Consider the following 13591-nt stretch of genomic DNA (forward strand, 5'->3'; position numbering starts at 1 on the left):
AAACCAAGAAGTGATTATAAATTTCAAGTTTTAACCTTTTCCTTTTTAATATCCTCACAAAAGTTGCATACCAAGAATAAGTTGTACTTTAATACAACTTTAAGAGATACATTTAGTTACGACTTTTGGTAATTGTTAATAATTTGAAGTTTTCTACCAATATGCATAATTACCATCAGTTGTTTAGAAAGATAAATATGTCCCGTAGTGAGTCAGCAATAACTTTAAGAATTTATAATGTTAAATCTTAGGAATCGATTTTTTTCCACATTAGACAAATCGTAAAAAAAAAAAAAACACGTTATGTTGCTTTATGGTAAAACTCACAGTGCAACAGTTGTTACTTGTGTATGAACAGCCTTATAGTTGTTAGGTGTACATGAATAGTCGAAGAATTGTTATCGTAGTACACACAGTCCTGTAGTTGTTTGAGTCTGTGTATTAATAATACTATAGCTTTTAGTCGTACTTATAGATCTGCTGTCGTTAGTCCTACATTTTCCTGAAGCTGTTAGAGTCACACGTAAAGAGAATAATAGTTGTTACAGTAGGATATGATGAATCTAAATAGTTGTTTCAATTACTTTATACTTACTAGAAAACTTAGCACATTTTAGATTCGTTGTTTTAAATATTCTGTCTAATTTACTGCAACTTTATCTTCCTTAAAAAGGGAAAGACTGAATAGGAAACACCACTGTATTAGTTTATTTATCAATACTCGCAGTTCAAGTAATTTGTTTGTATCATTACAGGTTTTTGTTTTGCATTTTATCTGTGGTAGCTTGTTATCCTAAGAAGTTAAGAGATATTTATTTTGATGTGTCATTCTTAGTGTATTCATCAAGCAGTTCAAAAATTAATAAATGAAAACTAGCTTTTTGTAATCAAACTTTTTCGACTTAATAATGAATGTGTTCATCTGGTAGCAAAACTTTGTTTAAAACAAATGTTTGAAATATAAAATAATTTAATTCATGTATATACACTTGAATGATACTTTTCCATAACACAGCATTCAGAAAATAATTAATATAATTAAACGCATGTCTTCCAGTAGATCAGCAGTAAGCTTAAGGATTTAAAGCGTTAAAATCCGGCGTTCGATTCCCCACGGTGGACACAGCAAATAGCTTACTCTGGAGAATCGAACCCCGGATTTTAGCGCTTTAAATCCTTAAGTTTACTGCTGATCTACTGGAAGATATGCGTTTCATTATATTAATTATTTTCTTTTCTGACACATAAAAGCATGTATTTAATGAAGAGTGTTTGTTAAAACCAATACCATACGGTACATACTGAGTTAAGGCATTTCAATAATACTTCTGTTTCATACAGTTACATTACAAATATTTCATATACATATGTCTACGTTTTTTTATATTTAAACATTTTCTAGTTTCATCGTTAAAAAAGAAGAACATTTAGTAATAAAACTCCTTCATGACATATATTTGCTGCAATAAAATACTGCATTAAACGAAAATATTTATACACTAATCATTTTTGGAGCGTTTCAATTACTTTATAATAACTAGAAGACTTAGTACATTTTAAATTCGTTATCTTAAAAAATATAGAAGTCCAGTAGAAATAGATTCTAACCCAAGTAATTACTTTCTTTATTATGTTTACCAAGCATATTACTGGTATTTTTATAAAATTTACGCAAGTGTGCTGTAATATTCTCAAGAGAGAAGATAAATGTTTTCGTTTTGGTTTTAATTTTACTGCTATCTCTGGTAGATTATGAAAATAAATTCGAACAAATAGGCTTAACTTTTATATATATATATATATATATATATATAGTTAATTACGGTTTATTATCAAATATGTGATCTTAAAATGATTCATATTAAAGTTTAGATACATTTGGAGTTTCAAAGGTTTACGCCTGACATCATATAATTCTTTGCTTGAGGATACCAAAAATAATTAACTGTGGATAGCCAATCAAATAAATCAGCTCATAGAAACTTACTTGCCTAGCTAATCAGATATAGTTTTTTTACCCCTCAACCTTTCTGTGGATAGTTAATGAAATACACTCTTTACCTTAGTTCTTGTTTACATTCCCAATTTTTCGTAAATTTTTCATTTTGTTTCTAACGAAAACAACAACTTAAAAACAACAAACTATTTTTCCTTCATCTGTATATAATTGTTTCTCGAATTCTCATTCTTCTTTTTAATGGTTTAATTTTATAATCTGATGGTCGCGGGTTCGAATCCCCGTCACACCAAAAACTCGCCCTTTCATTTTATAAGTACAAGTTATTGTGACCTAAGTAGTTATCAAGTGTGATTCGTCTGCTCTTATGAATAATTCAATAATTTTCGATAACATGATTGAAAATTAAACTATGTTTATTTAACCTTTCAGATATCTTGTACCAGAAGACAGTGTTGTTCTCTAACCACTTACTGCGCGAGAATATGTTAATTAAGTTTTTCAGCTCGAGAAAGGCTGTTTCTATAAGTGCATAATATGTCATATATGTTTTGACAAGATTTATGTTTTGTGAGACAAATATAAACATCTATAGATGTATAAAAATGTCATCGTTTTAGTGCATGACACTGTATTAGGTGTATTTTAGTTGTTAGTAGGCCGGGAAAATGAATATACGAATCTCAATTTAGCATCCTATTGTCAGAAAAATGCGCACTGACCTCTCAGGACGTGGGTTCACAATTAGAATGTTTGTCAAATCCCACTGTTCACTGCATTTCCTCTAATTTATCATTTGAAAATTAAATTTGTGAGAAAATTTTAAAACAAATGAATACAGAATAAAAGTATTCATTACTTCAAATATGAATATAATTACAGGTAACTCTTTCTCAAGTGTAAACCGCTAACTGTTAAGAAAGTCCTTTTAACCGACTAAATGAATCGACTATGATTATGGAAAAAGCTATTTCTAGATCTTTCAGGCATATGTCAGTTATAACAGCAATCAAAATTTGTAGAATCCTTGTTATCTTTACATCTTACACCATGCTAATAAAATGCATTCTGTGAGTAGGCGTAAATTACTTGGTTGCTACATGTCTAAGCGTTACACTATCACGGTCTAGTTTCTTCAGTCGAAATGAATGTGAAGTTCGCGTGTAGAAACAGAGGTTATTAATCACTTCAATCTACATTAAGTAAAACCGTAGGAATTAACACGTGTATACCTTGAGGAAAAGTCTGGAGCAAACATAGGTGAAATGTAATCAAAGATAGCCAGTGATATAGTAATGTATCCCTTCTCATTTATCCGGTGACTCAACGGAAAGTCTGACGACTTATAACGCAAAATCTCTAGTTTTGATACTTCCAATTAGAAGAGCATAGATACCGCATTGTGTAGTGTTATGCTTTGACAACAAACAGACAAAGATTAATGTAAAAGTTCGTTAAACAATTAAGTAATAAAATTAATTATACGTGTGCGATTCTTATGCTACACATAAATGTTTCTTCACATAATTTGAGTCATTTAAAAAAAATCTATGAAGAATTGTTCATGACCTGTTGGAATAGACATAATGCCAGAAAAGGCACGGGTTTGGTTTGTTTTGAATTTCGCGCAAAGCTGCACTCGGGCTATCTATGCTAGCCGTTCCTAATTTAGCAGTGTAAGACAAGAGGGAAGGCACCCACCGCCAACTCTTAGGCTATTCTTTTACCAACGAATAATGGTATTGACCGTCAAGTTATAACGCCCCCACGGTTTAAAAAGCGAGCATGTTTGGAGTGATGGGGATTCGAACCCGCGACTCTCGGATTACGAGTCGAGTGCTTTAACCACCTGGCCATGCCGGGCCAAAATGCATGAAAAACAGTGAATCTACCCATTAGTACATTCAGAAGTATAAACAAATCTATAAATCAGTACATCTGAAATAAAGAGCAATAGATCCAAGTTTTCAATAAGTACACTCACAATTAATAATAATATAAACTGTGGTTTGTAAAAATACAACTAAGCATCAGTATCAAAACTTGGTACTTCTTGAAATTAAATTAGTTATACAGTAACTAACATTTGCAAATTTTATCAATATTGTTTTGTTTGAATGGACTTTGAAGGATTGGCATTAGCTATTCCCACATTTACTTCATTTTGTGAAAGGTGTTTTTTTTATTTACATTTAGTGGAATACTTATGTTCTGCAACTACACAAAATGGGTTAAAAACAGTTCGATTTATTTTATGGAAAGACATTACACCAGATTCTTTGTGGTTAAAGTTTCATTTCACACCTCATTACTTAAAAGTTAGCTAATCCACAGAATCATAGAACCGGAAAGGCAGACGTTCAAGAGTTTCTTACGTATTTGATTCACGCAACTATTTGTCAAATAACTCATGCATACTTTCAGAAAGGAGTTCAATATACACAGCATAAAAGAATTTATAGAATAAAATCCATTCTATAGAAGTATGTGTGGGTATGTGTGATCAGAATGAATCACATAATGCTTTGAACTTTTTTTAAAGCGGCTAATTTCTGATTTTTGTTTGGGAAATTTGTTTGTTGACTTGCTACACAGCCCAGCATGGCCAGGTGGTTAAGGCGCTCAACTCATAATCTGATGGTCGCGGGTTCGAATCCCCGTCACACCAAAAACTCGCCCTTTCAGCCATGGGGGCGTTATGACGTGACGGTCAATCCCACTATTCGTTGGTAAAATAGTAGCCCAAGAGTTGGCATTCGGTGGTGATGACTAACTGCCTTCCCTCTAGTCTTACACTACTAGCGCAGATAGCTCTCGTGTAGCTTTGCGCGAAATTCGAAACAAACCAAACTTGCTACATTTTCCCTTGTTTCAAACATGCAACTGGATACAAAATTCGTTCACAACGAAGTTCGATGACTTTAAAATCTGATTTGTAGTTCCACCTTTCAGATGCGACTAAATGGTCTATTTTAATATGCTATACCAATATTTTCGCTGAAATCTGCTTTAAAGAGCATTTCAGTACCTGCTTAAAGCGTAGAAATACTCAAACTTTCTAAATACATAACTAAATTATTTAATACGATTTAGCAAATTCCAGTAGTAAAATAATCGATTAATAATTCCAATTAGAGGAAATAAAAAATTAGACAGCTAATTTAAAAGTTACTCATGAATGCTTAATTACGTGTGTTAAAATAAGCGTTTCATTATTTCTGTTTCAGAATTGTCATGCGAAAATATAACTTTTACACCTTAAAGTTAATCTGTTTAAAATTGAATTTTGTGTACAAATTAATTTCTAGTGGGTTTATTTCAGCCACAAATTCAATTATTTCAAATACTGATAAAAATGTGCGTTTGCCTCTGACTACAAAATTTGACTGAGAAAACCTATGATATAGATCTCATTCGAATAACTTTCATACGAAATAAAATTCACGTAATGATCGCTAAAATAAGTTGTTTTTACAAAATTAATTACAAATACATATATTTATGTAAGATAGTCAATCATTTTATTTCAGTAAACAATATAACTGAACTCATAAAGATAAATATAAGTAGAAAAATAAGTTATTAAACTTATTTAGTTTGTCCTTGATGATTGTGCCCATCAAAACTAGTAATGGAAAGATACCTTGATTTTCCTTTTAGTCTTAAGCTTACGAACTGATTGAAGTGAAGTTGGCATTAGACTTCTGAAATATTAATTATGCACTTGGAAAAAAATATATAAATACACATAAACATAATAGCCGATATTTATTTTTTAAACAAAGATTGATATAAGATTTTCTTTTAATTTCGTATCCGAAAAAAAAAACATTTTCTATTATTATATCAACTAATATTAGACACAAGACCATGATAATATGACCATGACAAAGGATGGGCCTAAATGTGTATGTTCACTATTTATGTTTTTTAGTAACTACAAGAAAATATTATCATATAACAAGGGTCTTTCATTTATTTTACACCTACGACGAATGAAGTTTTCAAATCCGCATATTTTTATAAGAATTTCGAAGTATGTTTTTCGTGACAATTAATTTCGTTTTATTAAAAACTGTGGCAGAAGAGTGCATTCATTCAGCTTTATATATTCAAATTCACCAAGTGAAAATGTTAGTCTGATGATGAAAACCAGAACCACATAAGTGAGGGATAATAACATATTCACTGAATGTTTCAAAATTTACAAATTATTTTATTCCAGGAAAGTTCAATTATTATATTAGTTAGGGAGAATTTCTTAAACTATAATACTTTAATACTCTCCTATCACAAATTCCAAATCTGTGCGGGTGGTAGCTAGAGTTTTGAAGTCTGTTGATTAACGTGTGTACAGTAATTTTACTTTGTGTGTGTGTGTGGATAGCAGATGTTCTCTAAGATTGTGAGAAGCAACCTGTTCTGTAGGAAGTATCCTTGTGCATAGACACGTTCATTTAAATGGCGTTTAGTTTTGCCAATTTGAGTATCTTTACAGCTACATATATATTTTATTTAGCTGTTTAACGACAATTATCGTTTCATTTTGAATGTGACATTCATGTAAATAGTTGTTCAGTGACTGCCTTAAAAGAATTAAACTCTGTTCACTTTGGTGTGGAAGGCATAAGTTCACAAAACATTAAGAGACACTATAGTACGTTTAGTATTGTTACCAGGTTTTTATTTAAAAATTACGAGTGACATTTTCGAAAAAAAAAGATCCAAATGCCCAAAACAAACATATCTTATTTCCTTGCTAAAAAAAAAAACAAAAAACAAGAAAAATTGTAACACGCTATAGTAAGTAGGCAAGTGATCACGTTACGTTGTAGTTAAAAGAAGGATGGGTCGTGATCGTAACGTGACTGGAGTTCACTGAAGGTTTTCTGTCTGTATGTAGACGTAGTAAACTGTGAGCTTCACAGTTTTAAGGACGTCAATGAAAGGAAGACCAAAGTTGTTCTCTTTTTTTCGGAAATGATATTTATGTCTAACTACAGAGTAAACCAAACCCTACTAAAGCGTGTATCAATAGTTTTATATATATATATACATTTATCTCTGCACAACGAAGAAGAAATTATCCGAACTGTAATTTGTGTTTTATCTTACCGAAATACATAGAAAAACAAAGAATTTTTGAATAGCAATATGAGGTTAAAGGGATCAACAAAAACAAAATGATAGAAGTTTACCCTTAGTTCGCAATGGGTACAGTTGTGTGCAGAAAAAAATTGATGTCCAAACAGCTGTGACTGTAAGATAATTACGTGTAGATTATAGTTAAATGTTGAATATTTTGACTGTTTTTTACGATATTATATCTGTAAACCAAACAAAAATGAATCTACTACTGCCGGAATTTTTCTGATCTTTACTGTATAATTTTGTTTTAATCATATAACCGGCTATCGTTACAACACTTTGTTTCTCATCACTTTGAACAGAGTGTAATTCATTAGGCTAAAATAAATTAACTATCACTCTCATCAGATGTCCTTATATTGTATTAATTTTACAAATAATAAATTACTTCTTAAATAATTAAGAAAAATAATGTGTTACTTTAACGAAATTAAACGAACACTAATTCCAGGAAACTGAGTTAATTTTGATGACACTAACCAAAATAAACAAGTTCTAGATTTAATTATGGTTTGCTTAAAAATGAAGTTGTATTGAAACACCATAACGTTTAAAGCAAATTACACTTTATGTAAATATATTTATGAAACTTTAAACAGTAAACAAGAAAAAACTACATATTGCTTCCTAGAAAATCATAACCTAGAAATATCTTTCTCATAAACGTTCATTCCGATAATTTTCCATGTCATTAGCTAACGTAAGTCTTTCTGGTAAAATGTTTTAAAGAGTCTAATAATAAATAATTAAAGAATAATTCAAAATTTGAAATAATTTGGACATTAACTTTGCACAGAACTCAAATTTCTCAGTTAATTTGGAGATTGTTATTATTACCTAAAGAATAGTTTAGATATAAATGAATAAAATAATCTTAATGAAATTATTACTGACGTCTTATTCAGTAACACTAAACCACCGTGATTGTATTTTTTGCGTTATTTAACGTGATGATTTAATGTAAACATTGATCATTGATCAATTCTTGTACAAAATCTTTACAAAGGTAAAATTTATAGAATAAAAACAGCCGTTTTCATACATAATTACGTTTTATGAGTAAACTTATATTTTATTTCTACTATTGTAGAAAAAAACGTTTTGAAAAACGTTTGTTTAAAATTCACTCTCCTTAGTGGTTTAACAGTAAGTCTGGGGGTTTTCAATACTGAAATTTAATCCCATTGTAAGCATAGTACAGCTAACCAATTTTGCAGCTTTTATGCCACCACAAATATACAGTTTAATAGTTTTTTCAAAGTTCTTCATGACGTACACGTTATAATACAAGTTTTAAGCAACGTCATCTTCTAAAGTGGAAGGTTTTAACTAGTACTTCCAATAGTGAAACATTTTTGTTTCTACATCTTAAATGTAATATCAAGGTTTATTTGCTAATATTGGAAGTTACAACTTTAGAATTATTTGTGCTTACGTTCATATTACATCATCTCAGTAATGCTTGGGATTTCAAAAATTTCGAAAAATATTTTATCTATAAGCCAAAAGAACTTCATAACTAAATCATGACCTCAGATTATTGTATGATATATTTCATTTTTAGACTCTTAAAATTTACAAAGAGAGCGGGAGAAGAAGGAAACTATTCAAATATGACTAGTTATTAATTGAATATCAGTCACTTTAATTATGTTATGATTAAGATACTAAAAAAAATGTAATTACTCAAATGGCTAGATGAATGGTTATCAACAAACAATTATGCTAAAATCTTGTATTCAAGTTTCTAGCTTTACCAAGCTATAATCACACTAGAATATATTATGATATTAAAGCATGGTTAATAATTTAGTCCTCTTATCAGCAGCAGTAAACCAGTATGTGAAAATCAAGTTTTTTTCAGATGTTTAGATGATGCACATGACACATATTTATGGTCAACAAAGAGATTTTGAATAAGAGATGTTGAATGTATGATTTTTAAATTCATATCCAATAATATATCAAAAGGAGGATTACTTAAGTTATTCCATTAAAGAAAATGTTAGAAATAGGAACGATATTAAAACAATAGAGTTGCCTTGAGTGTTTCAGTCATTAATTTGATGAAACAATGAATGTAAAAATCTATCATAAGATAATAATCTACCATTAATTAATCTTAGGTGTAAAGGAAAGCTGTTAGAATGGAATTTTATCAAGAGAGAAAAAAGAAAATACAACTACAATCTTGCAACTAGCATCCAGTCAACTTTGTAAAACTTAAAAACCTCATTAACCAAAAAAGAGGAACAGAAAGAGTAACTGTGTAGCTGCAGGTGTAATTCAGATTATATTTATTCATCAGTTAATCTATAATGCTCATTACTACTGCAGATGTAATTCAGATTGTTTAAATTCATCAGTTAACTTACAACTCTTATTACTGACGCAGGTGTAATTCAGGTTATATTAATTCATCAGTTAACCTGTAATGCTTTTTACTGCTGCAGGTGCAATTCAGATTACATTCATTCATCAGTTAACCTCTACCACTCATTAGCAAAAGGAAGAGAAAGGGCAACTGCGTAGTTCCAGGTGTAATTCAGGTTATTTTAATTCATCAGCCAGCCTTTTAACACTCAAAGAACAGAAAATCCTGTTTCTATAAATTAATTTTACCATACAACCACACTGGTCGTTTTAAACTGATACCTTTTTAAAACTTTATATTCAAACTTATAAAGTAAATCTGTACAATAATTTTAACTGTTTGATTTTCGTCATTTTGCTAGTTTTTGTTGTATATTTTCGTTTGAAAATTTAGTCTATATCCTTTTTTCTTTTATTTTTTAACCCTTGATTATATCTTTTTAAAGCAGTTCCTAATTTTCTGGCTATTTAAATATTAAGCAAATAAAAACGATTCAGCGGTAAGGTTATGGGTTATAAATAAACCATTTGTTTTCCCTACAAACTTAGAGGTATGATGATATTACATTTAATGGAAACTCACTTTATCATGACTATTGATAAACAAGTATCTCTAATGTAAACAATGAACTTACACATCAAAACAATCTTAGATATGTAATAAGCTAATGTTCGAAGAGGTTACTGAACATATCTAAATCCTACACTGTGAAGCTAATAACTACGACGCAGCTGCTGATCCACCTCGTATTTGTACTGTAAATATTATATTTCCATCAATGTGAAATTTGTTTAATTGAAATGAACTTTAATTAATACTCTGTCAAGATTACCTTTTTGGTATAAAACAGGATAGCTTATGTTTACTTTCTTTACATTGTGGGCTATAACAAACTTAAACATTTTTTTTAGATAGGAAATATATCGGAAAGTATGGATTCTATATGGAACTATTTCCTTTTCATCACTTCTCGCTCTTTCGCATCCAAAGAGCTGGACAGAGTTCCGTTGGTAGGTAAGAGCATGTTCTAAGTCATGAAAATTTAGGATGAAGGTAATAAAATTTAGTTCGTCAAAATACAGCAGAAAAACGCCAAAATGATGACTATCAAGTCTCTAAGAAATATTAGGGAAAAAAGTAGTTTTTTAGTGTTCACTTTTTTAACAGTAAAATAATCGCGAACAATATTTTAGACGGAAACAAATCGGATAAAGATTTCTCGCGATGTGTAGGAAGATGATTAGACAACTTATAAAAGCATGTTCATACATTTGTAAGAATAAATCGTATATATATATATATATATATATATATGTATATATTCATCGAATTTGAGGTTTTAGAATATGATAATTATTCAAAAATTGGGTTAAGTCTCAGCTCAAAATTGCACTATTAATTACGTGTGCTATGCATGGGGCAGGAATAAAGTCCTGAATATAAGCGTTATAAACCTCCAACTTAGCCGCTGAGCCACCAGAGGGGAGCTTCTTGAGATATATCTTCAAGATGTATAAAGTGTTGTACATTTATTCAGATGTGAATATATTATGATTGGAAACTAAATCGTATGCTGTTTTATCAACAGGACCATTCAGTTAAGTTACTTGCTCATAAATAGTTAGTGTGACTTGGCCTGGGCCGTGATGTGTTATATGACTGAAGACCAAATCCCACAGTTTGGCCAGACAAGAGTACCTCAGAATTTTGCAATGGTTAATAACTGTTGCATTTACTCTCCTCTAACAATTAAAAATTATGAACAGCTGGAGCAAGTACCTCTTGAGTAACTTTATACGAACATCGGAAAACAAACATCTATTCATTCTTGACCAAATGGCACTTATGTTATAAGAAAAATAAAAAAATAGATTACAAGATAAATTATCTACTTAAATTACCACTTAAATGGTCATTAGTGGTGTTTAAGATAATTTCCAAGATTTAGAGAAATAACATTTAAATGAGCTCCAAATTGCACGCCAATAACTTAATGAATTTTGATTAATATTAAATAATATACTATTCTTAATAGGTAAATAATCACAACACAGGTATTTAGGCTTAAGGTGTTTACTAAGGTTCAGTTTAAACATGTTAATACAAGTAACATTGAAATAGTTTAAGATTGTGACATTATTTATTAAACTACAATTACGTCATTACTTACATACCCCACAACTGTTTTTTTTTCTTATTAACTACCTTAAGAATTAAAAATTTGAATCCACTTTCAGATAAATAAGCTAGCCTTAACGCTTAAAAAATATGAAGCCACTTAAACAGACTTAAATTATTCTAAATATTAAAACATCAAATTACTGAATATTTATAAATATTTTCCTTAGCAAAGTAATTTAACAAAAATATAATCTCAAAACTGGCTGTTAATTTTCATTAGATAATTACTGCCTTCTATGTCTTAACGATGCGGAACACATTTCCGGTTTTTCTGAGCAGACTATAGATTGTATTTTCATCTTTCAAAACTCCTGTGATCTTAGTATATGTTTTTTTATGTTTTGTTGTTAATTCGAGCTTAAAATTAACAAAGACTTGAATTAACTAATTTTCTCTGTTCTTGTTGATTTTATTTTCACTAACGTTGAAGAAACTGAATTGTAGAGAGCCGCTTACATATTTCTACACACCGCGCTAATAAAAACAATACATCAGTCCCGCAACATTAATACACCAGCTTGACAACACTAGTATGCTAGTGTGACAGAATCAACACACTAATTTGACAATATCAATTTTTCAACCTGATAGTATCAGTAAATCAGTCTCACAAGATTAGTATATCAACCTGATAGAAAAGTACACCGGCCTGACAAGATCAGTACATCTACCTGATAGAATCGGTATACCAGTCTGACAAGATCAGTATATCAACCTTACAGAATCAGTATACCAACCTAACAAGATCAGTATATCAACCTCATAGAATCATTTTATCAGCCTGACAAGATCAGTATATCATCCTGGTAGAATCAGTATACCAGCCTGATATTGTCAGTATATCAACTTGATAGAATCAGTATACTAGCCTGACAAGAGTATATCAACCTCATAGAATCAGTATACCCTCGTGATAAAACAGTAATGTTACACATGCGTTATATTCACACTCTCTAAAACAATAGCTTGAACATTTCACTTTAATTATCGTTGATTACTTTGTAATTATTAGTCCAACAACTTGTTTTTTAAATGTTCGAGAGAAATCTTCCTGTCTCTAGCGTACACTCTCCAGAATACTTACTTTTTATATTCTACAAAATTTAGAAATTAAGTTCCGCCACCACCTGTTAGTGGAAACTGATTTCCAATCTTGCAGCTTGTATATTTTGAGTGACAAATAAAATGATGTGTTACTGAACATATATCAAACATAAGTTGTAACTTCATACACATGTATCTACTTAGTGATTTACAGCAGAGAGCCTTTCACTAATTTGCATTGTTGAAAATTTCCACCCCAGTTTAATATGTTTGAAGCTATCAACTTAATATGACACAGAGACAAACATATAGATAAAACATCGTGTTAGAATATAAATTATGAGGGTTTAAGTAATCAAATGTAATTTTTCTTATCTGTTCATCAGCTAAAAAAAGCTAAGCAATACGTAACTTATATCTACTTGTAAGACTTGAGTCTTGTTTTAAAACTGACCTGTTAAATCTCCTTTGAAATAGCTAGCAGCCGTTAATGATAACAAACGAGCGGACGAATTCTTCTCTCCTCGAATATTTTAGGAACCATCAACAGCGGTAGTTAGGCTTCAGTACCAAGCAACTGCTGCCGACTTAGTCTTCTCAAGTCCTAGTGGTCTGACGCAACGCGAGATGTGGCTTATAGATTGGGTAAGACTTACTACAACGTCGTATTGACCAATCATTGCAGCTGTAGAAAAAAAGTGTCCTGAGCTAATGGAGAAACACACGCGAGATATACCTTGTTATATTCTATTTCTTCCATCAAACTATACGTCACGCGAGGCAGAGCTTGTTATATTCTATATCTGTTATCAAATTATACATCAAAAGGTCGTAGAGATGTTGTAAGGAATCGTACAAGTGTTTCGGTCACGAAATAACACAAAATT

The 13591-nt window shown here is 30.6% G+C and overlaps 1 protein-coding gene across 1 annotated transcript in view; it reads right to left on the reverse strand.

Moving 5' to 3' along the window:
* The window catches only part of LOC143225791 (pyrethroid hydrolase Ces2a-like), a 68654-nt gene extending 55321 nt beyond the window's left edge, over positions 1-13333 (reverse strand). The window contains exon 1 of the mRNA XM_076455784.1: positions 13159-13333. The gene's annotated coding sequence lies outside the window, so the exon portion shown is untranslated. The remainder of the gene's footprint in view (positions 1-13158) is intronic.
* Positions 13334-13591: the final 258 nt, after the last annotated feature.

The sequence above is a fragment of the Tachypleus tridentatus genome, chromosome 9 (assembly GCF_004210375.1).
Source record: "Tachypleus tridentatus isolate NWPU-2018 chromosome 9, ASM421037v1, whole genome shotgun sequence".
NCBI classification, from domain to species: Eukaryota; Metazoa; Arthropoda; class Merostomata; order Xiphosura; family Limulidae; genus Tachypleus; species Tachypleus tridentatus.